The 26,202-nt window shown below is 45.9% G+C and overlaps 4 long non-coding RNA genes across 4 annotated transcripts; all 4 read left to right on the plus strand.

Annotated features, from left to right (window-relative positions):
• Positions 1-209: 209 nt before the first annotated feature.
• Positions 210-5,143, plus strand: LOC140695278 (uncharacterized). Its single transcript, XR_012070968.1, has 3 exons — positions 210-336; positions 3,526-3,598; positions 4,972-5,143. It is a non-coding gene; the product is annotated as an uncharacterized lncRNA (long non-coding RNA).
• Positions 5,144-5,488: 345 nt separating this feature from the next.
• Positions 5,489-10,426, plus strand: LOC140695276 (uncharacterized). The gene is made up of 3 exons (XR_012070966.1): positions 5,489-5,617; positions 8,807-8,879; positions 10,253-10,426. It is a non-coding gene; the product is annotated as an uncharacterized lncRNA (long non-coding RNA).
• A 345-nt stretch (positions 10,427-10,771) lies between these two features.
• On the plus strand, positions 10,772-15,707 carry LOC140695275 (uncharacterized). Its single transcript, XR_012070965.1, has 3 exons — positions 10,772-10,898; positions 14,088-14,160; positions 15,534-15,707. It is a non-coding gene; the product is annotated as an uncharacterized lncRNA (long non-coding RNA).
• A 343-nt stretch (positions 15,708-16,050) lies between these two features.
• On the plus strand, positions 16,051-20,988 carry LOC140695279 (uncharacterized). The gene is made up of 3 exons (XR_012070969.1): positions 16,051-16,179; positions 19,369-19,441; positions 20,815-20,988. It is a non-coding gene; the product is annotated as an uncharacterized lncRNA (long non-coding RNA).
• Positions 20,989-26,202: the final 5,214 nt, after the last annotated feature.

The following is a 26,202-nucleotide window of genomic DNA, read 5'->3' on the forward strand; positions in this document are numbered from 1 at the left end:
AGTAAGCTGAAGACAGGCAGATCTTCCACTGTCTGCCCTTTCAGGTTCTGGAAACTGACCCGTGAACTCAGGTCTTTGGGCAGCAGCAGTATCTCGAACTGACACAGCTTCCCGGACCAAAGACCTAAGCCAAGCTCCACAGAGGGCGGCAGCCCCTCCATCGCACTGATCCACCCACAGAACTCTGCCCGGTTACCTAGGATCCACCAGCCACAACAAGCCTCGCGGTACACACCAACATTCCACCTGGAATCCAACCGCTAACTGCCATCCCCAATGGCTGCTGCATCTTGTCAGTGCTGGGGGAGGGGCTGCATCCGACGAGAGGTTCCTAAGGTAAATGTGATTCTACCCACTAGCGTCCCATGGGCCTTTGTTCTTCCCTCTTTCCTTTTGTTCAGATCTGTATGCACTCTAGCAACGGAGGGAAGTGTGTCCATTTTCAGTTGAATGTTTCACACGTCTTTAAACTTTCTAACAGTTCACAGTACACAGAGACCCACTAAGGGAAACTATTGTTCCTGTAATATGGGCACACCCGCAATACATAGCCGTCGGTTGATTTCTGCTGAAACACCCGCATTCACGGGACATCTATCCATTTGTTTCAAGGGGGCTGAAATTCCTAGGAATGATACAATCCCCAGTGTGCACTTTACTGCCTGTCTCTTTTGATCTTAGAACACTTTTGCGGAGCTACTTTTCCTTGTTATAGGCTTGTGCCATTTCTTCTCGACGTAGTGTAGAATATGGCATTCATTCATCCTGTTGGAAGACTTGCAAGTCTATATCACGGACTAGGAATCCATTGGATTCCAAATCGGCATTTGGGTTAGGTCACGATATGCTCATATGAATCAATATTTACGAATATAAATGCACGCCTCTGATTTCCGAATACAGGTGTGCTGAGTACATTCAAGCCGCGATACTGGGTCGATGCGTACTGAATGATCCTTGACATCACCTTGAGTAATTTCTTTTGAATATTCATGTTACCCTACCCTTTTTGTGTTGTTTGTTTGTTTGATTCTTTCTTGGTCTGCTTCTCGTTTGCTTTGCAAACACGTCAGGCCATGCATCTCTCCGTTTGCTTCCAACAGAGAGTCATATAAGCTGACTCCCTTAAGAGAGTGCTTCCAATCCCCTATGATTTCCTGCTTCCCTCTCCCATCTTTAGGGTTTTGATGTCCTCCTTGCCTTCTTCTTGTTTCTTCTTTTCCACTCATGCTCTTCTTGCATTTCCAATAAGGGTTTTCTTCTTTCCATTTCATCTTGCTGCTTATCCCTTCAGGGGAGAATCCTCAACCTTTCTTTTAGGATAAGTTTCGAACTGCTGAATTCTTTTAAGATTTGCAGGTCTGTGGCATTCTCTAGCTCTGCTGTTATTAGAAATGGTGGTCATGTGGCATAGGCTACCCTAGATGGCAGCATTTTGCCATTCAAGCTATGGTCTATGTCCTGGCACTCCTCCCTGTCCTGCAATATTGCTGCTGAGATAGCAGCTGAAACCCCTCTGGAGGTTCTCTTGTGACTATGTTGCTTTCCTCCAGGCGCATTTTAAATCACTGGGATGCTCATGAACTTTGTTGATTTGGATCATACAGCTGCTGCTAAGTCTATTGGGATTCCACCTCTTTTGGACGCTGTGTACTTCCTGAATTCGCCTAGATGATTCTATCTTGGCTTTCAGCAAGTTTCAGTCTGATTTTTCTACACATAACTTTTCAAACATTGTTTGTTTCTTTATCTCTTGCTTTTCCATCTGGGACTCTTTCGAATTTTAGTCTTTCATGCCTTGTCTTCAACCAGGATTCAACAGCAATGTTTTCATTGGTTTGCACTTGCTTTCCTATGTGTGCTTCTGACCGAGGGATTTCTGTTCCCCTGTCTTCAAAGTCATTCACGCGTCCCTCTGCAATATCTCGTCTGCTTAGGACGGAATGTTAGCCCTGATATTTTCTCATCCACTGAGTTTTCTGATATTATTTGGCTCGTCTTTAGGCTTTCTCTTCCCCTTTTCTGGTATTCTGCCTTTTGTGATTCTGAGACACTGTTGTTCTTCAGTGTTTCCCTCACCTCCATTTTCAATACTTGCTCTGGAGAGCGTTTTGCAGTCTAGTTGTCTGAAAGCTTATCTTTAGGGCCTTCAATCTCTTTGGAACTGAAAATGGTACTTCCTTTTCCTTTTACTGTATTTCTTCATCTCTACTGGTCAGGTAATTTCAGGTATCTAATGTAGACTTCTAGGGCTTGGTTAAGTGAAAACTTTAGACACTTGGCTCTACACAATTGCATGGGATTTCTGTGAGGACAAATTTTCCTAGACATTGATGCCATGTCCTGTTCCTGTGTGTGTTGTCTGGTCTATCTCCAATTGCTGGTGTTGCCTTTGTTGTGATGAACCCCCCATACTATTTCGATTAGGATAACCTCATTTTGATTACGCTTATCTCACAAATCTGAAAGAGCACAGGACACTTCCTCTGGTGGAAATGGAGCTTCTAAAGGTTCTCAGCTCTGCATTCTACTCTCTGTTATTTTGGAGTGTTTCCAGAAGAGCAGAGTGTGAGTGCGCTTGTGCTTTGTAGTGCCACGGGAATGTCCCACTGAAACCAGTTCTTCCAAGAGCTTCTCTGTCTACAGAAACACCAGTGGAAGCATATCTATGGATGTCACACATCAGGGCCTGCTGGAATGATCCCGCAGCCCGAACTTGGTGTCCTCGCTGCCGAACCGTGCCGGTGCCATCCAAAATGTAGCATCCGCTTTTGAGAGATAAACTGAAGGAAATCCTTCCTCTTCTCACGCTGTGGTCTTGGACCACACTTCCTTGTCCTCTCATCCTTGTGGCACGGGTGCACGAAGCCAACCACAGAGCTGTTGCACATCCTGTGCCTCAAACCAAACCATAATCACAGCCCAGGTTATGAATGTAGCAGATCCTAAGGCTTTTCATTCTGAATTCAAACCCAAGGTCCCCTGGATCCCTCAGACCCGATGCACAATATCTCTGATTCAGCCCCACACATGCTCTATTGGCAAAATGCCAAATTGGTCTCTGGTCCTGCAGATGCACTGGGTGTGGCCATGGGACATATCGATAATTTCAACTGCGCGCGCCAGGGTGGTTGCTTGCTCATTGGGGTCCCAGGTCGGTTTGCTCTCTTGATAGGACCCACCACATCCCACAACGCACTCCGGATCCCTGAGACTCAGCGTGTGCCACCATCCGTAGCCCTATCCCTCCCTGAACGCTGCCTCTGCTACCTCAAATTTGGCAGCTCGGAGCTTGGTCTCAGAATCAACTGTGGGGATATTTTGCACTGGATTCTTTGAGATCTGTCAGCCAAGCATCTGCTGTGCACTCTTCTAACACTCAGCGCATCACCTTCAATCCCATGTCTCCTGTCCGCTTGAGAGTGTGCGTCCAAGTTAAAGAGAGTTTCACCTTTACTGCTCCATCAACAGGGCTCAGACCATGCACTGGTATCCATTCCCTGCTTTTCCTTCTCCTGCTTCCAGGTGTTCTGAGGCCTCATCCTGTCTTTGGAAGTAACAGACCTCTCTTCGGCAAGTGTCCTGTGCCAAGGGCTGGGTGAGTGGATGTTTCCATTGCTGTGTTCATGGGAGCGAGTGAGCGCAGGTTGCACTGCTTCTCTGTCAACTGGGCATCGATGAATCAACACTTTCCAGATACATTTCACAGAAATGTGATTTCTTTTTATCTCTTTGTTTCTATACAGCCGTGGTGGGAGGGATTGTCCGAAGACTCCAGTTTTGACATTGTGTTGATATCTCATTTGCAGTCTTTAAAAATTTAATAGAATTGATATAAATGTTTTGGGAGTTATACGAAAATGAAGTTAGTTTCTGAAACATACTAAATCGACCTAGAAGCCAGACTTGTCAATTTCGGTAACATTTTGTCAGCTCTAAGGAAAACATAGACAGATAGAATGCAAACTAGCAGTCCGAACTGTTAAAGGGGTCATGTCAGCTCTTTACTGTTGAAGCCTCCGAAACCAACAGGAACCATGAAATAACTAATGGAAACATGAAATAACCCCCAAGCTTGGATTCCCTTGTGCATGTGGTGCCCTTTAGTCCCGATGACACCTACTGGTCAATGTTGGCATTTCAAGGTGTAACATCCCTCTCAAGGAAAATACAAGAGGAAACGAACTAAATATATACATTTAGCTTTGAATCCAAAGAACCTAGAGGCATTATAGCTATGAGAACCCTGCTGCAGCTATGCTAGGCTACTGAGAACCAGGTGTTCTTCTATCAGTGATGAGAACGCTTAATCATCCGATCATGTTGGGTAAAGCACTTGAATGCAACCAAGTCTGCACCCCCATGATAGATTGCCCCCGGGGGCTTGACTCAATTGAAAGACGGTCCACATAAGCTGTGTCTTTCATGTCATTGGCGACTTTTACAGTTCCGTTCACTATCTGACTTCTAATATTTACCTAGACTGTCTTGAAAAACGGAGGCCTAATACAGATTCAAGTTCAGTCAAAGATTCCCCTCACTTACCACACTCCCTTCACCCCAGAGAGGACATAATCCCAGCATTTGCTGAATCTAGCGGAAGGCCATCGTTTCTTTGTGGGAGCTAAGTATTCAATTCCTATCTATTTCATACGAGAGTATTTGACCTTTATGGGGTTCCCTGTTGTTCACAGAGGATGAAGCTAGAGGAACTCTGATTCTAGGAGGGGCTTGCTCTTCTCTTACTGGCTTCATTGCAGCTCAGGTACTGATCCCTCAAAATGGATGCCTGAGTGGAGGGGAGGGAAGAGCAAGTGCTTGATAGCTAGGCCCAAACCTGGGAAAAGGCTTACCTGGGCTTGGTGCACTTTGATCTGAATGGCTTGGAATTGCCCCTTGGGTCGTGTGGATTATCTGACCTCTTTCAAGAACATGAGCGTTTTTATCATCTCTGCCATCTCTTCTCTTTAGACGTCAGGGATCTTGGACCCGTTCTTGGAGCAGAGAATTGAGGAACTTCCTCCAGTCCACGGTGGCCCTCCGTAGGTTTCTGCTAGTATCAGCGAGGTTCAATATGTCTCATGAATGCCTTTCGAGCCTGCTATCCTCTACAGCTGTCTCCAGGCCAGTATTCTCTATTGTAGCAGAACATCTCTCATCAATGTGTTCGCATCTCTCCTCAATCCGTGCAGCCATGTTTTCGGCCAGCTTCTCTTCGTGTCTCCCATAAAGTCGACTTCAACAGGACTGGGCAAGTCTGAAAGGACCTCGGAGCCTCTCCAGTAAGCTGAAGACAGGCAGATCTTCCACTGTCTGCCCTTTCAGGTTCTGGAAACTGACCCGTGAACTCAGGTCTTTGGGCAGCAGCAGTATCTCGAACTGACACAGCTTCCCGGACCAAAGACCTAAGCCAAGCTCCACAGAGGGCGGCAGCCCCTCCATCGCACTGATCCACCCACAGAACTCTGCCCGGTTACCTAGGATCCACCAGCCACAACAAGCCTCGCGGTACACACCAACATTCCACCTGGAATCCAACCGCTAACTGCCATCCCCAATGGCTGCTGCATCTTGTCAGTGCTGGGGGAGGGGCTGCATCCGACGAGAGGTTCCTAAGGTAAATGTGATTCTACCCACTAGCGTCCCATGGGCCTTTGTTCTTCCCTCTTTCCTTTTGTTCAGATCTGTATGCACTGTAGCAACGGAGGGAAGTGTGTCCATTTTCAGTTGAATGTTTCACACGTCTTTAAACTTTCTAACAGTTCACAGTACACAGAGACCCACTAAGGGAAACTCTTGTTCCTGTAATATGGGCACACCCGCAATACATAGCCGTCGGTTGATTTCTGCTGAAACACCCGCATTCACGGGACATCTATCCATTTGTTTCAAGGGGGCTGAAATTCCTAGGAATGATACAATCCCCAATGTGCACTTTACTGCCTGTCTCTTTTGATCTTAGTACACTTTTGCGGAGCTACTTTTCCTTGTTATAGGCTTGTGCCATTTCTTCTCGACGTAGTGTAGAATATGGCATTCATTCATCCTGTTGGAAGACTTGCAAGTCTATATCACGGACTAGGAATCCATTGGATTCCAAATCGGCATTTGGGTTAGGTCACGATATGCTCATATGAATCAATATTTACGAATATAAATGCACGCCTCTGATTTCCGAATACAGGTGTGCTGAGTACATTCAAGCCGCGATACTGGGTCGATGCGTACTGAATGATCCTTGACATCACCTTGAGTAATTTCTTTTGAATATTCATGTTACCCTACCCTTTTTGTGTTGTTTGTTTGTTTGATTCTTTCTTGGTCTGCTTCTCGTTTGCTTTGCAAACACGTCAGGCCATGCATCTCTCCGTTTGCTTCCAACAGAGAGTCATATAAGCTGACTCCCTTAAGAGAGTGCTTCCAATCCCCTATGATTTCCTGCTTCCCTCTCCCATCTTTAGGGTTTTGATGTCCTCCTTGCCTTCTTCTTGTTTCTTCTTTTCCACTCATGCTCTTCTTGCATTTCCAATAAGGGTTTTCTTCTTTCCATTTCATCTTGCTGCTTATCCCTTCAGGGGAGAATCCTCAACCTTTCTTTTAGGATAAGTTTCGAACTGCTGAATTCTTTTAAGATTTGCAGGTCTGTGGCATTCTCTAGCTCTGCTGTTATTAGAAATGGTGGTCATGTGGCATAGGCTACCCTAGATGGCAGCATTTTGCCATTCAAGCTATGGTCTATGTCCTGGCACTCCTCCCTGTCCTGCAATATTGCTGCTGAGATAGCAGCTGAAACCCCTCTGGAGGTTCTCTTGTGACTATGTTGCTTTCCTCCAGGCGCATTTTAAATCACTGGGATGCTCATGAACTTTGTTGATTTGGATCATACAGCTGCTGCTAAGTCTATTGGGATTCCACCTCTTTTGGACGCTGTGTACTTCCTGAATTCGCCTAGATGATTCTATCTTGGCTTTCAGCAAGTTTCAGTCTGATTTTTCTACACATAACTTTTCAAACATTGTTTGTTTCTTTATCTCTTGCTTTTCCATCTGGGACTCTTTCGAATTTTAGTCTTTCATGCCTTGTCTTCAACCAGGATTCAACAGCAATGTTTTCATTGGTTTGCACTTGCTTTCCTATGTGTGCTTCTGACCGAGGGATTTCTGTTCCCCTGTCTTCAAAGTCATTCACGCGTCCCTCTGCAATATCTCGTCTGCTTAGGACGGAATGTTAGCCCTGATATTTTCTCATCCACTGAGTTTTCTGATATTATTTGGCTCGTCTTTAGGCTTTCTCTTCCCCTTTTCTGGTATTCTGCCTTTTGTGATTCTGAGACACTGTTGTTCTTCAGTGTTTCCCTCACCTCCATTTTCAATACTTGCTCTGGAGAGCGTTTTGCAGTCTAGTTGTCTGAAAGCTTATCTTTAGGGCCTTCAATCTCTTTGGAACTGAAAATGGTACTTCCTTTTCCTTTTACTGTATTTCTTCATCTCTACTGGTCAGGTAATTTCAGGTATCTAATGTAGACTTCTAGGGCTTGGTTAAGTGAAAACTTTAGACACTTGGCTCTACACAATTGCATGGGATTTCTGTGAGGACAAATTTTCCTAGACATTGATGCCATGTCCTGTTCCTGTGTGTGTTGTCTGGTCTATCTCCAATTGCTGGTGTTGCCTTTGTTGTGATGAACCCCCCATACTATTTCGATTAGGATAACCTCATTTTGATTACGCTTATCTCACAAATCTGAAAGAGCACAGGACACTTCCTCTGGTGGAAATGGAGCTTCTAAAGGTTCTCAGCTCTGCATTCTACTCTCTGTTATTTTGGAGTGTTTCCAGAAGAGCAGAGTGTGAGTGCGCTTGTGCTTTGTAGTGCCACGGGAATGTCCCACTGAAACCAGTTCTTCCAAGAGCTTCTCTGTCTACAGAAACACCAGTGGAAGCATATCTATGGATGTCACACATCAGGGCCTGCTGGAATGATCCCGCAGCCCGAACTTGGTGTCCTCGCTGCCGAACCGTGCCGGTGCCATCCAAAATGTAGCATCCGCTTTTGAGAGATAAACTGAAGGAAATCCTTCCTCTTCTCACGCTGTGGTCTTGGACCACACTTCCTTGTCCTCTCATCCTTGTGGCACGGGTGCACGAAGCCAACCACAGAGCTGTTGCACATCCTGTGCCTCAAACCAAACCATAATCACAGCCCAGGTTATGAATGTAGCAGATCCTAAGGCTTTTCATTCTGAATTCAAACCCAAGGTCCCCTGGATCCCTCAGACCCGATGCACAATATCTCTGATTCAGCCCCACACATGCTCTATTGGCAAAATGCCAAATTGGTCTCTGGTCCTGCAGATGCACTGGGTGTGGCCATGGGACATATCGATAATTTCAACTGCGCGCGCCAGGGTGGTTGCTTGCTCATTGGGGTCCCAGGTCGGTTTGCTCTCTTGATAGGACCCACCACATCCCACAACGCACTCCGGATCCCTGAGACTCAGCGTGTGCCACCATCCGTAGCCCTATCCCTCCCTGAACGCTGCCTCTGCTACCTCAAATTTGGCAGCTCGGAGCTTGGTCTCAGAATCAACTGTGGGGATATTTTGCACTGGATTCTTTGAGATCTGTCAGCCAAGCATCTGCTGTGCACTCTTCTAACACTCAGCGCATCACCTTCAATCCCATGTCTCCTGTCCGCTTGAGAGTGTGCGTCCAAGTTAAAGAGAGTTTCACCTTTACTGCTCCATCAACAGGGCTCAGACCATGCACTGGTATCCATTCCCTGCTTTTCCTTCTCCTGCTTCCAGGTGTTCTGAGGCCTCATCCTGTCTTTGGAAGTAACAGACCTCTCTTCGGCAAGTGTCCTGTGCCAAGGGCTGGGTGAGTGGATGTTTCCATTGCTGTGTTCATGGGAGCGAGTGAGCGCAGGTTGCACTGCTTCTCTGTCAACTGGGCATCGATGAATCAACACTTTCCAGATACATTTCACAGAAATGTGATTTCTTTTTATCTCTTTGTTTCTATACAGCCGTGGTGGGAGGGATTGTCCGAAGACTCCAGTTTTGACATTGTGTTGATATCTCATTTGCAGTCTTTAAAAATTTAATAGAATTGATATAAATGTTTTGGGAGTTATACGAAAATGAAGTTAGTTTCTGAAACATACTAAATCGACCTAGAAGCCAGACTTGTCAATTTCGGTAACATTTTGTCAGCTCTAAGGAAAACATAGACAGATAGAATGCAAACTAGCAGTCCGAACTGTTAAAGGGGTCATGTCAGCTCTTTACTGTTGAAGCCTCCGAAACCAACAGGAACCATGAAATAACTAATGGAAACATGAAATAACCCCCAAGCTTGGATTCCCTTGTGCATGTGGTGCCCTTTAGTCCCGATGACACCTACTGGTCAATGTTGGCATTTCAAGGTGTAACATCCCTCTCAAGGAAAATACAAGAGGAAACGAACTAAATATATACATTTAGCTTTGAATCCAAAGAACCTAGAGGCATTATAGCTATGAGAACCCTGCTGCAGCTATGCTAGGCTACTGAGAACCAGGTGTTCTTCTATCAGTGATGAGAACGCTTAATCATCCGATCATGTTGGGTAAAGCACTTGAATGCAACCAAGTCTGCACCCCCATGATAGATTGCCCCCGGGGGCTTGACTCAATTGAAAGACGGTCCACATAAGCTGTGTCTTTCATGTCATTGGCGACTTTTACAGTTCCGTTCACTATCTGACTTCTAATATTTACCTAGACTGTCTTGAAAAACGGAGGCCTAATACAGATTCAAGTTCAGTCAAAGATTCCCCTCACTTACCACACTCCCTTCACCCCAGAGAGGACATAATCCCAGCATTTGCTGAATCTAGCGGAAGGCCATCGTTTCTTTGTGGGAGCTAAGTATTCAATTCCTATCTATTTCATACGAGAGTATTTGACCTTTATGGGGTTCCCTGTTGTTCACAGAGGATGAAGCTAGAGGAACTCTGATTCTAGGAGGGGCTTGCTCTTCTCTTACTGGCTTCATTGCAGCTCAGGTACTGATCCCTCAAAATGGATGCCTGAGTGGAGGGGAGGGAAGAGCAAGTGCTTGATAGCTAGGCCCAAACCTGGGAAAAGGCTTACCTGGGCTTGGTGCACTTTGATCTGAATGGCTTGGAATTGCCCCTTGGGTCGTGTGGATTATCTGACCTCTTTCAAGAACATGAGCGTTTTTATCATCTCTGCCATCTCTTCTCTTTAGACGTCAGGGATCTTGGACCCGTTCTTGGAGCAGAGAATTGAGGAACTTCCTCCAGTCCACGGTGGCCCTCCGTAGGTTTCTGCTAGTATCAGCGAGGTTCAATATGTCTCATGAATGCCTTTCGAGCCTGCTATCCTCTACAGCTGTCTCCAGGCCAGTATTCTCTATTGTAGCAGAACATCTCTCATCAATGTGTTCGCATCTCTCCTCAATCCGTGCAGCCATGTTTTCGGCCAGCTTCTCTTCGTGTCTCCCATAAAGTCGACTTCAACAGGACTGGGCAAGTCTGAAAGGACCTCGGAGCCTCTCCAGTAAGCTGAAGACAGGCAGATCTTCCACTGTCTGCCCTTTCAGGTTCTGGAAACTGACCCGTGAACTCAGGTCTTTGGGCAGCAGCAGTATCTCGAACTGACACAGCTTCCCGGACCAAAGACCTAAGCCAAGCTCCACAGAGGGCGGCAGCCCCTCCATCGCACTGATCCACCCACAGAACTCTGCCCGGTTACCTAGGATCCACCAGCCACAACAAGCCTCGCGGTACACACCAACATTCCACCTGGAATCCAACCGCTAACTGCCATCCCCAATGGCTGCTGCATCTTGTCAGTGCTGGGGGAGGGGCTGCATCCGACGAGAGGTTCCTAAGGTAAATGTGATTCTACCCACTAGCGTCCCATGGGCCTTTGTTCTTCCCTCTTTCCTTTTGTTCAGATCTGTATGCACTGTAGCAACGGAGGGAAGTGTGTCCATTTTCAGTTGAATGTTTCACACGTCTTTAAACTTTCTAACAGTTCACAGTACACAGAGACCCACTAAGGGAAACTCTTGTTCCTGTAATATGGGCACACCCGCAATACATAGCCGTCGGTTGATTTCTGCTGAAACACCCGCATTCACGGGACATCTATCCATTTGTTTCAAGGGGGCTGAAATTCCTAGGAATGATACAATCCCCAATGTGCACTTTACTGCCTGTCTCTTTTGATCTTAGTACACTTTTGTGGAGCTACTTTTCCTTGTTATAGGCTTGTGCCATTTCTTCTCGACGTAGTGTAGAATATGGCATTCATTCATCCTGTTGGAAGACTTGCAAGTCTATATCACGGACTAGGAATCCATTGGATTCCAAATCGGCATTTGGGTTAGGTCACGATATGCTCATATGAATCAATATTTACGAATATAAATGCACGCCTCTGATTTCCGAATACAGGTGTGCTGAGTACATTCAAGCCGCGATACTGGGTCGATGCGTACTGAATGATCCTTGACATCACCTTGAGTAATTTCTTTTGAATATTCATGTTACCCTACCCTTTTTGTGTTGTTTGTTTGTTTGATTCTTTCTTGGTCTGCTTCTCGTTTGCTTTGCAAACACGTCAGGCCATGCATCTCTCCGTTTGCTTCCAACAGAGAGTCATATAAGCTGACTCCCTTAAGAGAGTGCTTCCAATCCCCTATGATTTCCTGCTTCCCTCTCCCATCTTTAGGGTTTTGATGTCCTCCTTGCCTTCTTCTTGTTTCTTCTTTTCCACTCATGCTCTTCTTGCATTTCCAATAAGGGTTTTCTTCTTTCCATTTCATCTTGCTGCTTATCCCTTCAGGGGAGAATTCTCAACCTTTCTTTTAGGATAAGTTTCGAACTGCTGAATTCTTTTAAGATTTGCAGGTCTGTGGCATTCTCTAGCTCTGCTGTTATTAGAAATGGTGGTCATGTGGCATAGGCTACCCTAGATGGCAGCATTTTGCCATTCAAGCTATGGTCTATGTCCTGGCACTCCTCCCTGTCCTGCAATATTGCTGCTGAGATAGCAGCTGAAACCCCTCTGGAGGTTCTCTTGTGACTATGTTGCTTTCCTCCAGGCGCATTTTAAATCACTGGGATGCTCATGAACTTTGTTGATTTGGATCATACAGCTGCTGCTAAGTCTATTGGGATTCCACCTCTTTTGGACGCTGTGTACTTCCTGAATTCACCTAGATGATTCTATCTTGGCTTTCAGCAAGTTTCAGTCTGATTTTTCTACACATAACTTTTCAAACATTGTTTGTTTCTTTATCTCTTGCTTTTCCATCTGGGACTCTTTCGAATTTTAGTCTTTCATGCCTTGTCTTCAACCAGGATTCAACAGCAATGTTTTCATTGGTTTGCACTTGCTTTCCTATGTGTGCTTCTGACCGAGGGATTTCTGTTCCCCTGTCTTCAAAGTCATTCACGCGTCCCTCTGCAATATCTCGTCTGCTTAGGACGGAATGTTAGCCCTGATATTTTCTCATCCACTGAGTTTTCTGATATTATTTGGCTCGTCTTTAGGCTTTCTCTTCCCCTTTTCTGGTATTCTGCCTTTTGTGATTCTGAGACACTGTTGTTCTTCAGTGTTTCCCTCACCTCCATTTTCAATACTTGCTCTGGAGAGCGTTTTGCAGTCTAGTTGTCTGAAAGCTTATCTTTAGGGCCTTCAATCTCTTTGGAACTGAAAATGGTACTTCCTTTTCCTTTTACTGTATTTCTTCATCTCTACTGGTCAGGTAATTTCAGGTATCTAATGTAGACTTCTAGGGCTTGGTTAAGTGAAAACTTTAGACACTTGGCTCTACACAATTGCATGGGATTTCTGTGAGGACAAATTTTCCTAGACATTGATGCCATGTCCTGTTCCTGTGTGTGTTGTCTGGTCTATCTCCAATTGCTGGTGTTGCCTTTGTTGTGATGAACCCCCCATACTATTTCGATTAGGATAACCTCATTTTGATTACGCTTATCTCACAAATCTGAAAGAGCACAGGACACTTCCTCTGGTGGAAATGGAGCTTCTAAAGGTTCTCAGCTCTGCATTCTACTCTCTGTTATTTTGGAGTGTTTCCAGAAGAGCAGAGTGTGAGTGCGCTTGTGCTTTGTAGTGCCACGGGAATGTCCCACTGAAACCAGTTCTTCCAAGAGCTTCTCTGTCTACAGAAACACCAGTGGAAGCATATCTATGGATGTCACACATCAGGGCCTGCTGGAATGATCCCGCAGCCCGAACTTGGTGTCCTCGCTGCCGAACCGTGCCGGTGCCATCCAAAATGTAGCATCCGCTTTTGAGAGATAAACTGAAGGAAATCCTTCCTCTTCTCACGCTGTGGTCTTGGACCACACTTCCTTGTCCTCTCATCCTTGTGGCACGGGTGCACGAAGCCAACCACAGAGCTGTTGCACATCCTGTGCCTCAAACCAAACCATAATCACAGCCCAGGTTATGAATGTAGCAGATCCTAAGGCTTTTCATTCTGAATTCAAACCCAAGGCCCCCTGGATCCCTCAGACCCGATGCACAATATCTCTGATTCAGCCCCACACATGCTCTATTGGCAAAATGCCAAATTGGTCTCTGGTCCTGCAGATGCACTGGGTGTGGCCATGGGACATATCGATAATTTCAACTGCGCGCGCCAGGCTGGTTGCTTGCTCATTGGGGTCCCAGGTCGGTTTGCTCTCTTGATAGGACCCACCACATCCCACAACGCACTCCGGATCCCTGAGACTCAGCGTGTGCCACCATCCGTAGCCCTATCCCTCCCTGAACGCTGCCTCTGCTACCTCAAATTTGGCAGCTCGGAGCTTGGTCTCAGAATCAACTGTGGGGATATTTTGCACTGGATTCTTTGAGATCTGTCAGCCAAGCATCTGCTGTGCACTCTTCTAACACTCAGCGCATCACCTTCAATCCCATGTCTCCTGTCCGCTTGAGAGTGTGCGTCCAAGTTAAAGAGAGTTTCACTTTTACTGCTCCATCAACAGGGCTCAGACCATGCACTGGTATCCATTCCCTGCTTTTCCTTCTCCTGCTTCCAGGTGTTCTGAGGCCTCATCCTGTCTTTGGAAGTAACAGACCTCTCTTCGGCAAGTGTCCTGTGCCAAGGGCTGGGTGAGTGGATGTTTCCATTGCTGTGTTCATGGGAGCGAGTGAGCGCAGGTTGCACTGCTTCTCTGTCAACTGGGCATCGATGAATCAACACTTTCCAGATACATTTCACAGAAATGTGATTTCTTTTTATCTCTTTGTTTCTATACAGCCGTGGTGGGAGGGATTGTCCGAAGACTCCAGTTTTGACATTGTGTTGATATCTCATTTGCAGTCTTTAAAAATTTAATAGAATTGATATAAATGTTTTGGGAGTTATACGAAAATGAAGTTAGTTTCTGAAACATACTAAATCGACCTAGAAGCCAGACTTGTCAATTTCGGTAACATTTTGTCAGCTCTAAGGAAAACATAGACAGATAGAATGCAAACTAGCAGTCCGAACTGTTAAAGGGGTCATGTCAGCTCTTTACTGTTGAAGCCTCCGAAACCAACAGGAACCATGAAATAACTAATGGAAACATGAAATAACCCCCAAGCTTGGATTCCCTTGTGCATGTGGTGCCCTTTAGTCCCGATGACACCTACTGGTCAATGTTGGCATTTCAAGGTGTAACATCCCTCTCAAGGAAAATACAAGAGGAAACGAACTAAATATATACATTTAGCTTTGAATCCAAAGAACCTAGAGGCATTATAGCTATGAGAACCCTGCTGCAGCTATGCTAGGCTACTGAGAACCAGGTGTTCTTCTATCAGTGATGAGAACGCTTAATCATCCGATCATGTTGGGTAAAGCACTTGAATGCAACCAAGTCTGCACCCCCATGATAGATTGCCCCCGGGGGCTTGACTCAATTGAAAGACGGTCCACATAAGCTGTGTCTTTCATGTCATTGGCGACTTTTACAGTTCCGTTCACTATCTGACTTCTAATATTTACCTAGACTGTCTTGAAAAACGGAGGCCTAATACAGATTCAAGTTCAGTCAAAGATTCCCCTCACTTACCACACTCCCTTCACCCCAGAGAGGACATAATCCCAGCATTTGCTGAATCTAGCGGAAGGCCATCGTTTCTTTGTGGGAGCTAAGTATTCAATTCCTATCTATTTCATACGAGAGTATTTGACCTTTATGGGGTTCCCTGTTGTTCACAGAGGATGAAGCTAGAGGAACTCTGATTCTAGGAGGGGCTTGCTCTTCTCTTACTGGCTTCATTGCAGCTCAGGTACTGATCCCTCAAAATGGATGCCTGAGTGGAGGGGAGGGAAGAGCAAGTGCTTGATAGCTAGGCCCAAACCTGGGAAAAGGCTTACCTGGGCTTGGTGCACTTTGATCTGAATGGCTTGGAATTGCCCCTTGGGTCGTGTGGATTATCTGACCTCTTTCAAGAACATGAGCGTTTTTATCATCTCTGCCATCTCTTCTCTTTAGACGTCAGGGATCTTGGACCCGTTCTTGGAGCAGAGAATTGAGGAACTTCCTCCAGTCCACGGTGGCCCTCCGTAGGTTTCTGCTAGTATCAGCGAGGTTCAATATGTCTCATGAATGCCTTTCGAGCCTGCTATCCTCTACAGCTGTCTCCAGGCCAGTATTCTCTATTGTAGCAGAACATCTCTCATCAATGTGTTCGCATCTCTCCTCAATCCGTGCAGCCATGTTTTCGGCCAGCTTCTCTTCGTGTCTCCCATAAAGTCGACTTCAACAGGACTGGGCAAGTCTGAAAGGACCTCGGAGCCTCTCCAGTAAGCTGAAGACAGGCAGATCTTCCACTGTCTGCCCTTTCAGGTTCTGGAAACTGACCCGTGAACTCAGGTCTTTGGGCAGCAGCAGTATCTCGAACTGACACAGCTTCCCGGACCAAAGATCTAAGCCAAGCTCCACAGAGGGCGGCAGCCCCTCCATCGCACTGATCCACCCACAGAACTCTGCCCGGTTACCTAGGATCCACCAGCCACAACAAGCCTCGCGGTACACACCAACATTCCACCTGGAATCCAACCGCTAACTGCCATCCCCAATGGCTGCTGCATCTTGTCAGTGCTGGGGGAGGGGCTGCATCCGACGAGAGGTTCCTAAGGTAAATGTGATTCTACCCACTAACGTCCCATGGGCCTTTGTTCTTCCCTCTTTCCTTTTGTTCAGATCTGTATGCACTCTAGCAACGGAGGGAAGTGTGTCCATTTTCAGTTGAATGTTTCACACGTCTTTAAACTTTCTAACAGTTCACAGTACACAGAGACCCACTAAGGGAAACTATTGTTCCTGTAATATGGGCACACCCGCAATACATAGCCGTCGGTTGATTTCTGCTGAAACACCCGCATTCACGGGACATCTATCCATTTGTTTCAAGGGGGCTGAAATTCCTAGGAATGATACAATCCCCAATGTGCACTTTACTGCCTGTCTCTTTTGATCTTAGTACACTTTTGTGGAGCTACTTTTCCTTGTTATAGGCTTGTGCCATTTCTTCTCGACGTAGTGTAGAATATGGCATTCATTCATCCTGTTGGAAGACTTGCAAGTCTATATCACGGACTAGGAATCCATTGGATTCCAAATCGGCATTTGGGTTAGGTCACGATATGCTCATATGAATCAATATTTACGAATATAAATGCACGCCTCTGATTTCCGAATACAGGTGTGCTGAGTACATTCAAGCCGCGATACTGGGTCGATGCGTACTGAATGATCCTTGACATCACCTTGAGTAATTTCTTTTGAATATTCATGTTACCCTACCCTTTTTGTGTTGTTTGTTTGTTTGATTCTTTCTTGGTCTGCTTCTCGTTTGCTTTGCAAACACGTCAGGCAATGCATCTCTCCGTTTGCTTCCAACAGAGAGTCATATAAGCTGACTCCCTTAAGAGAGTGCTTCCAATCCCCTATGATTTCCTGCTTCCCTCTCCCATCTTTAGGGTTTTGATGTCCTCCTTGCCTTCTTCTTGTTTCTTCTTTTCCACTCATGCTCTTCTTGCATTTCCAATAAGGGTTTTCTTCTTTCCATTTCATCTTGCTGCTTATCCCTTCAGGGGAGAATCCTCAACCTTTCTTTTAGGATAAGTTTCGAACTGCTGAATTCTTTTAAGATTTGCAGGTCTGTGGCATTCTCTAGCTCTGCTGTTATTAGAAATGGTGGTCATGTGGCATAGGCTACCCTAGATGGCAGCATTTTGCCATTCAAGCTATGGTCTATGTCCTGGCACTCCTCCCTGTCCTGCAATATTGCTGCTGAGATAGCAGCTGAAACCCCTCTGGAGGTTCTCTTGTGACTATGTTGCTTTCCTCCAGGCGCATTTTAAATCACTGGGATGCTCATGAACTTTGTTGATTTGGATCATACAGCTGCTGCTAAGTCTATTGGGATTCCACCTCTTTTGGACGCTGTGTACTTCCTGAATTCGCCTAGATGATTCTATCTTGGCTTTCAGCAAGTTTCAGTCTGATTTTTCTACACATAACTTTTCAAACATTGTTTGTTTCTTTATCTCTTGCTTTTCCATCTGGGACTCTTTCGAATTTTAGTCTTTCATGCCTTGTCTTCAACCAGGATTCAACAGCAATGTTTTCATTGGTTTGCACTTGCTTTCCTATGTGTGCTTCTGACCGAGGGATTTCTGTTCCCCTGTCTTCAAAGTCATTCACGCGTCCCTCTGCAATATCTCATCTGCTTAGGACGGAATGTTAGCCCTGATATTTTCTCATCCACTGAGTTTTCTGATATTATTTGGCTCGTCTTTAGGCTTTCTCTTCCCCTTTTCTGGTATTCTGCCTTTTGTGATTCTGAGACACTGTTGTTCTTCAGTGTTTCCCTCACCTCCATTTTCAATACTTGCTCTGGAGAGCGTTTTGCAGTCTAGTTGTCTGAAAGCTTATCTTTAGGGCCTTCAATCTCTTTGGAACTGAAAATGGTACTTCCTTTTCCTTTTACTGTATTTCTTCATCTCTACTGGTCAGGTAATTTCAGGTATCTAATGTAGACTTCTAGGGCTTGGTTAAGTGAAAACTTTAGACACTTGGCTCTACACAATTGCATGGGATTTCTGTGAGGACAAATTTTCCTAGACATTGATGCCATGTCCTGTTCCTGTGTGTGTTGTCTGGTCTATCTCCAATTGCTGGTGTTGCCTTTGTTGTGATGAACCCCCCATACTATTTCGATTAGGATAACCTCATTTTGATTACGCTTATCTCACAAATCTGAAAGAGCACAGGACACTTCCTCTGGTGGAAATGGAGCTTCTAAAGGTTCTCAGCTCTGCATTCTACTCTCTGTTATTTTGGAGTGTTTCCAGAAGAGCAGAGTGTGAGTGCGCTTGTGCTTTGTAGTGCCACGGGAATGTCCCACTGAAACCAGTTCTTCCAAGAGCTTCTCTGTCTACAGAAACACCAGTGGAAGCATATCTATGGATGTCACACATCAGGGCCTGCTGGAATGATCCCGCAGCCCGAACTTGGTGTCCTCGCTGCCGAACCGTGCCGGTGCCATCCAAAATGTAGCATCCGCTTTTGAGAGATAAACTGAAGGAAATCCTTCCTCTTCTCACGCTGTGGTCTTGGACCACACTTCCTTGTCCTCTCATCCTTGTGGAACGGGTGCACGAAGCCAACCACAGAGCTGTTGCACATCCGGTGCCTCAAACCAAACCATAATCACAGCCCAGGTTATGAATGTAGCAGATCCTAAGGCTTTTCATTCTGAATTCAAACCCAAGGCCCCCTGGATCCCTCAGACCCGATGCACAATATCTCTGATTCAGCCCCACACATGCTCTATTGGCAAAATGCCAAATTGGTCTCTGGTCCTGCAGATGCACTGGGTGTGGCCATGGGACATATCGATAATTTCAACTGCGCGCGCCAGGGTGGTTGCTTGCTCATTGGGGTCCCAGGTCGGTTTGCTCTCTTGATAGGACCCACCACATCCCACAACGCACTCCGGATCCCTGAGACTCAGCGTGTGCCACCATCCGTAGCCCTATCCCTCCCTGAACGCTGCCTCTGCTACCTCAAATTTGGCAGCTCGGAGCTTGGTCTCAGAATCAACTGTGGGGATATTTTGCACTGGATTCTTTGAGATCTGTCAGCCAAGCATCTGCTGTGCACTCTTCTAACACTCAGCGCATCACCTTCAATCCCATGTCTCCTGTCCGCTTGAGAGTGTGCGTCCAAGTTAAAGAGAGTTTCACCTTTACTGCTCCATCAACAGGGCTCAGACCATGCACTGGTATCCATTCCCTGCTTTTCCTTCTCCTGCTTCCAGGTGTTCTGAGGCCTCATCCTGTCTTTGGAAGTAACAGACCTCTCTTCGGCAAGTGTCCTGTGCCAAGGGCTGGGTGAGTGGATGTTTCCATTGCTGTGTTCATGGGAGCGAGTGAGCGCAGGTTGCACTGCTTCTCTGTCAACTGGGCATCGATGAATCAACACTTTCCAGATACATTTCACAGAAATGTGATTTCTTTTTATCTCTTTGTTTCTATACAGCCGTGGTGGGAGGGGTTGTCCGAAGACTCCAGTTTTGACATTGTGTTGATATCTCATTTGCAGTCTTTAAAAATTTAATAGAATTGATATAAATGTTTTGGGAGTTATACGAAAATGAAGTTAGTTTCTGAAACATACTAAATCGACCTAGAAGCCAGACTTGTCAATTTCGGTAACATTTTGTCAGCTCTAAGGAAAACATAGACAGATAGAATGCAAACTAGCAGTCCGAACTGTTAAAGGGGTCATGTCAGCTCTTTACTGTTGAAGCCTCCGAAACCAACAGGAACCATGAAATAACTAATGGAAACATGAAATAACCCCCAAGCTTGGATTCCCTTGTGCATGTAGTGCCCTTTACTCCCGATGACACCTACTGGTCATTGTTGGCATTTCAAGGTGTAACATCCCTCTCAAGGAAAATACAAGAGGAAACGAACTAAATATATACATTTAGCTTTGAATCCAAAGAACCTAGAGGCATTATAGCTATGAGAACCCTGCTGCAGCTATGCTAGGCTACTGAGAACCAGGTGTTCTTCTATCAGTGATGAGAACGCTTAATCATCCGATCATGTTGGGTAAAGCACTTGAATGCAACCAAGTCTGCACCCCCATGATAGATTGCCCCCGGGGGCTTGACTCAATTGAAAGACGGTCCACATAAGCTGTGTCTTTCATGTCATTGGCGACTTTTACAGTTCCGTTCACTATCTGACTTCTAATATTTACCTAGACTGTCTTGAAAAACGGAGGCCTAATACAGATTCAAGTTCAGTCAAAGATTCCCCTCACTTACCACACTCCCTTCACCCCAGAGAGGACATAATCCCAGCATTTGCTGAATCTAGCGGAAGGCCATCGTTTCTTTGTGGGAGCTAAGTATTCAATTCCTATCTATTTCATACGAGAGTATTTGACCTTTATGGGGTTCCCTGTTGTTCACAGAGGATGAAGCTAGAGGAACTCTGATTCTAGGAGGGGCTTGCTCTTCTCTTACTGGCTTCATTGCAGCTCAGGTACTGATCCCTCAAAATGGATGCCTGAGTGGAGGGGAGGGAAGAGCAAGTGCTTGATAGCTAGGCCCAAACCTGGGAAAAGGCTTACCTGGGCTTGGTGCACTTTGATCTGAATGGCTTGGAATTGCCCCTTGGGTCGTGTGGATTATCTGACCTCTTTCAAGAACATGAGCGTTTTTATCATCTCTGCCATCTCTTCTCTTTAGACGTCAGGGATCTTGGACCCGTTCTTGGAGCAGAGAATTGAGGAACTTCCTCCAGTCCACGGTGGCCCTCCGTAGGTTTCTGCTAGTATCAGCGAGGTTCAATATGTCTCATGAATGCCTTTCGAGCCTGCTATCCTCTACAGCTGTCTCCAGGCCAGTATTCTCTATTGTAGCAGAACATCTCTCATCAATGTGTTCGCATCTCTCCTCAATCCGTGCAGCCATGTTTTCGGCCAGCTTCTCTTCGTGTCTCCCATAAAGTCGACTTCAACAGGACTGGGCAAGTCTGAAAGGACCTCGGAGCCTCTCCAGTAAGCTGAAGACAGGCAGATCTTCCACTGTCTGCCCTTTCAGGTTCTGGAAACTGACCCGTGAACTCAGGTCTTTGGGCAGCAGCAGTATCTCGAACTGACACAGCTTCCCGGACCAAAGACCTAAGCCAAGCTCCACAGAGGGCGGCAGCCCCTCCATCGCACTGATCCACCCACAGAACTCTGCCCGGTTACCTAGGATCCACCAGCCACAACAAGCCTCGCGGTACACACCAACATTCCACCTGGAATCCAACCGCTAACTGCCATCCCCAATGGCTGCTGCATCTTGTCAGTGTTGGGGGAGGGGCTGCATCCGACGAGAGGTTCCTAAGGTAAATGTGATTCTACCCACTAGCGTCCCATGGGCCTTTGTTCTTTCCTCTTTCCTTTTGTTCAGATCTGTATGCACTGTAGCAACGGAGGCAAGTGTGTCCATTTTCAGTTGAATGTTTCACACGTCTTTAAACTTTCTAACAGTTCACAGTACACAGAGACCCACTAAGGGAAACTCTTGTTCCTGTAATATGGGCACACCCGCAATACATAGCCGTCGGTTGATTTCTGCTGAAACACCCGCATTCACGGGACATCTATCCATTTGTTTCAAGGGGGCTGAAATTCCTAGGAATGATACAATCCCCAATGTGCACTTTACTGCCTGTCTCTTTTGATCTTAGAACACTTTTGTGGAGCTACTTTTCCTTGTTATAGGCTTGTGCCATTTCTTCTCGACGTAGTGTAGAATATGGCATTCATTCATCCTGTTGGAAGACTTGCAAGTCTATATCACGGACTAGGAATCCATTGGATTCCAAATCGGCATTTGGGTTAGGTCACGATATGCTCATATGAATCAATATTTACGAATATAAATGCACGCCTCTGATTTCCGAATACAGGTGTGCTGAGTACATTCAAGCCGCGATACTGGGTCGATGCGTACTGAATGATCCTTGACATCACCTTGAGTAATTTCTTTTGAATATTCATGTTACCCTACCCTTTTTGTGTTGTTTGTTTGTTTGATTCTTTCTTGGTCTGCTTCTCGTTTGCTTTGCAAACACGTCAGGCCATGCATCTCTCCGTTTGCTTCCAACAGAGAGTCATATAAGCTGACTCCCTTAAGAGAGTGCTTCCAATCCCCTATGATTTCCTGCTTCCCTCTCCCATCTTTAGGGTTTTGATGTCCTCCTTGCCTTCTTCTTGTTTCTTCTTTTCCACTCATGCTCTTCTTGCATTTCCAATAAGGGTTTTCTTCTTTCCATTTCATCTTGCTGCTTATCCCTTCAGGGGAGAATCCTCAACCTTTCTTTTAGGATAAGTTTCGAACTGCTGAATTCTTTTAAGATTTGCAGGTCTGTGGCATTCTCTAGCTCTGCTGTTATTAGAAATGGTGGTCATGTGGCATAGGCTACCCTAGATGGCAGCATTTTGCCATTCAAGCTATGGTCTATGTCCTGGCACTCCTCCCTGTCCTGCAATATTGCTGCTGAGATAGCAGCTGAAACCCCTCTGGAGGTTCTCTTGTGACTATGTTGCTTTCCTCCAGGCGCATTTTAAATCACTGGGATGCTCATGAACTTTGTTGATTTGGATCATACAGCTGCTGCTAAGTCTATTGGGATTCCACCTCTTTTGGACGCTGTGTACTTCCTGAATTCGCCTAGATGATTCTATCTTGGCTTTCAGCAAGTTTCAGTCTGATTTTTCTACACATAACTTTTCAAACATTGTTTGTTTCTTTATCTCTTGCTTTTCCATCTGGGACTCTTTCGAATTTTAGTCTTTCATGCCTTGTCTTCAACCAGGATTCAACAGCAATGTTTTCATTGGTTTGCACTTGCTTTCCTATGTGTGCTTCTGACCGAGGGATTTCTGTTCCCCTGTCTTCAAAGTCATTCACGCGTCCCTCTGCAATATCTCGTCTGCTTAGGACGGAATGTTAGCCCTGATATTTTCTCATCCACTGAGTTTTCTGATATTATTTGGCTCGTCTTTAGGCTTTCTCTTCCCCTTTTCTGGTATTCTGCCTTTTGTGATTCTGAGACACTGTTGTTCTTCAGTGTTTCCCTCACCTCCATTTTCAATACTTGCTCTGGAGAGCGTTTTGCAGTCTAGTTGTCTGAAAGCTTATCTTTAGGGCCTTCAATCTCTTTGGAACTGAAAATGGTACTTCCTTTTCCTTTTACTGTATTTCTTCATCTCTACTGGTCAGGTAATTTCAGGTATCTAATGTAGACTTCTAGGGCTTGGTTAAGTGAAAACTTTAGACACTTGGCTCTACACAATTGCATGGGATTTCTGTGAGGACAAATTTTCCTAGACATTGATGCCATGTCCTGTTCCTGTGTGTGTTGTCTGGTCTATCTCCAATTGCTGGTGTTGCCTTTGTTGTGATGAACCCCCCATACTATTTCGATTAGGATAACCTCATTTTGATTACGCTTATCTCACAAATCTGAAAGAGCACAGGACACTTCCTCTGGTGGAAATGGAGCTTCTAAAGGTTCTCAGCTCTGCATTCTACTCTCTGTTATTTTGGAGTGTTTCCAGAAGAGCAGAGTGTGAGTGCGCTTGTGCTTTGTAGTGCCACGGGAATGTCCCACTGAAACCAGTTCTTCCAAGAGCTTCTCTGTCTACAGAAACACCAGTGGAAGCATATCTATGGATGTCACACATCAGGGCCTGCTGGAATGATCCCGCAGCCCGAACTTGGTGTCCTCGCTGCCGAACCGTGCCGGTGCCATCCAAAATGTAGCATCCGCTTTTGAGAGATAAACTGAAGGAAATCCTTCCTCTTCTCACGCTGTGGTCTTGGACCACACTTCCTTGTCCTCTCATCCTTGTGGCACGGGTGCACGAAGCCAACCACAGAGCTGTTGCACATCCTGTGCCTCAAACCAAACCATAATCACAGCCCAGGTTATGAATGTAGCAGATCCTAAGGCTTTTCATTCTGAATTCAAACCCAAGGCCCCCTGGATCCCTCAGACCCGATGCACAATATCTCTGATTCAGCCCCACACATGCTCTATTGGCAAAATGCCAAATTGGTCTCTGGTCCTGCAGATGCACTGGGTGTGGCCATGGGACATATCGATAATTTCAACTGCGCGCGCCAGGCTGGTTGCTTGCTCATTGGGGTCCCAGGTCGGTTTGCTCTCTTGATAGGACCCACCACATCCCACAACGCACTCCGGATCCCTGAGACTCAGCGTGTGCCACCATCCGTAGCCCTATCCCTCCCTGAACGCTGCCTCTGCTACCTCAAATTTGGCAGCTCGGAGCTTGGTCTCAGAATCAACTGTGGGGATATTTTGCACTGGATTCTTTGAGATCTGTCAGCCAAGCATCTGCTGTGCACTCTTCTAACACTCAGCGCATCACCTTCAATCCCATGTCTCCTGTCCGCTTGAGAGTGTGCGTCCAAGTTAAAGAGAGTTTCACCTTTACTGCTCCATCAACAGGGCTCAGACCATGCACTGGTATCCATTCCCTGCTTTTCCTTCTCCTGCTTCCAGGTGTTCTGAGGCCTCATCCTGTCTTTGGAAGTAACAGACCTCTCTTCGGCAAGTGTCCTGTGCCAAGGGCTGGGTGAGTGGATGTTTCCATTGCTGTGTTCATGGGAGCGAGTGAGCGCAGGTTGCACTGCTTCTCTGTCAACTGGGCATCGATGAATCAACACTTTCCAGATACATTTCACAGAAATGTGATTTCTTTTTATCTCTTTGTTTCTATACAGCCGTGGTGGGAGGGATTGTCCGAAGACTCCAGTTTTGACATTGTGTTGATATCTCATTTGCAGTCTTTAAAAATTTAATAGAATTGATATAAATGTTTTGGGAGTTATACGAAAATGAAGTTAGTTTCTGAAACATACTAAATCGACCTAGAAGCCAGACTTGTCAATTTCGGTAACATTTTGTCAGCTCTAAGGAAAACATAGACAGATAGAATGCAAACTAGCAGTCCGAACTGTTAAAGGGGTCATGTCAGCTCTTTACTGTTGAAGCCTCCGAAACCAACAGGAACCATGAAATAACTAATGGAAACATGAAATAACCCCCAAGCTTGGATTCCCTTGTGCATGTGGTGCCCTTTAGTCCCGATGACACCTACTGGTCAATGTTGGCATTTCAAGGTGTAACATCCCTCTCAAGGAAAATACAAGAGGAAACGAACTAAATATATACATTTAGCTTTGAATCCAAAGAACCTAGAGGCATTATAGCTATGAGAACCCTGCTGCAGCTATGCTAGGCTACTGAGAACCAGGTGTTCTTCTATCAGTGATGAGAACGCTTAATCATCCGATCATGTTGGGTAAAGCACTTGAATGCAACCAAGTCTGCACCCCCATGATAGATTGCCCCCGGGGGCTTGACTCAATTGAAAGACGGTCCACATAAGCTGTGTCTTTCATGTCATTGGCGACTTTTACAGTTCCGTTCACTATCTGACTTCTAATATTTACCTAGACTGTCTTGAAAAACGGAGGCCTAATACAGATTCAAGTTCAGTCAAAGATTCCCCTCACTTACCACACTCCCTTCACCCCAGAGAGGACATAATCCCAGCATTTGCTGAATCTAGCGGAAGGCCATCGTTTCTTTGTGGGAGCTAAGTATTCAATTCCTATCTATTTCATACGAGAGTATTTGACCTTTATGGGGTTCCCTGTTGTTCACAGAGGATGAAGCTAGAGGAACTCTGATTCTAGGAGGGGCTTGCTCTTCTCTTACTGGCTTCATTGCAGCTCAGGTACTGATCCCTCAAAATGGATGCCTGAGTGGAGGGGAGGGAAGAGCAAGTGCTTGATAGCTAGGCCCAAACCTGGGAAAAGGCTTACCTGGGCTTGGTGCACTTTGATCTGAATGGCTTGGAATTGCCCCTTGGGTCGTGTGGATTATCTGACCTCTTTCAAGAACATGAGCGTTTTTATCATCTCTGCCATCTCTTCTCTTTAGACGTCAGGGATCTTGGACCCGTTCTTGGAGCAGAGAATTGAGGAACTTCCTCCAGTCCACGGTGGCCCTCCGTAGGTTTCTGCTAGTATCAGCGAGGTTCAATATGT

The sequence above is a fragment of the Vicugna pacos genome, unplaced genomic scaffold (genome assembly GCF_048564905.1).
Source record: "Vicugna pacos unplaced genomic scaffold, VicPac4 scaffold_193, whole genome shotgun sequence".
Lineage (NCBI taxonomy): Eukaryota > Metazoa > Chordata > Mammalia > Artiodactyla > Camelidae > Vicugna > Vicugna pacos.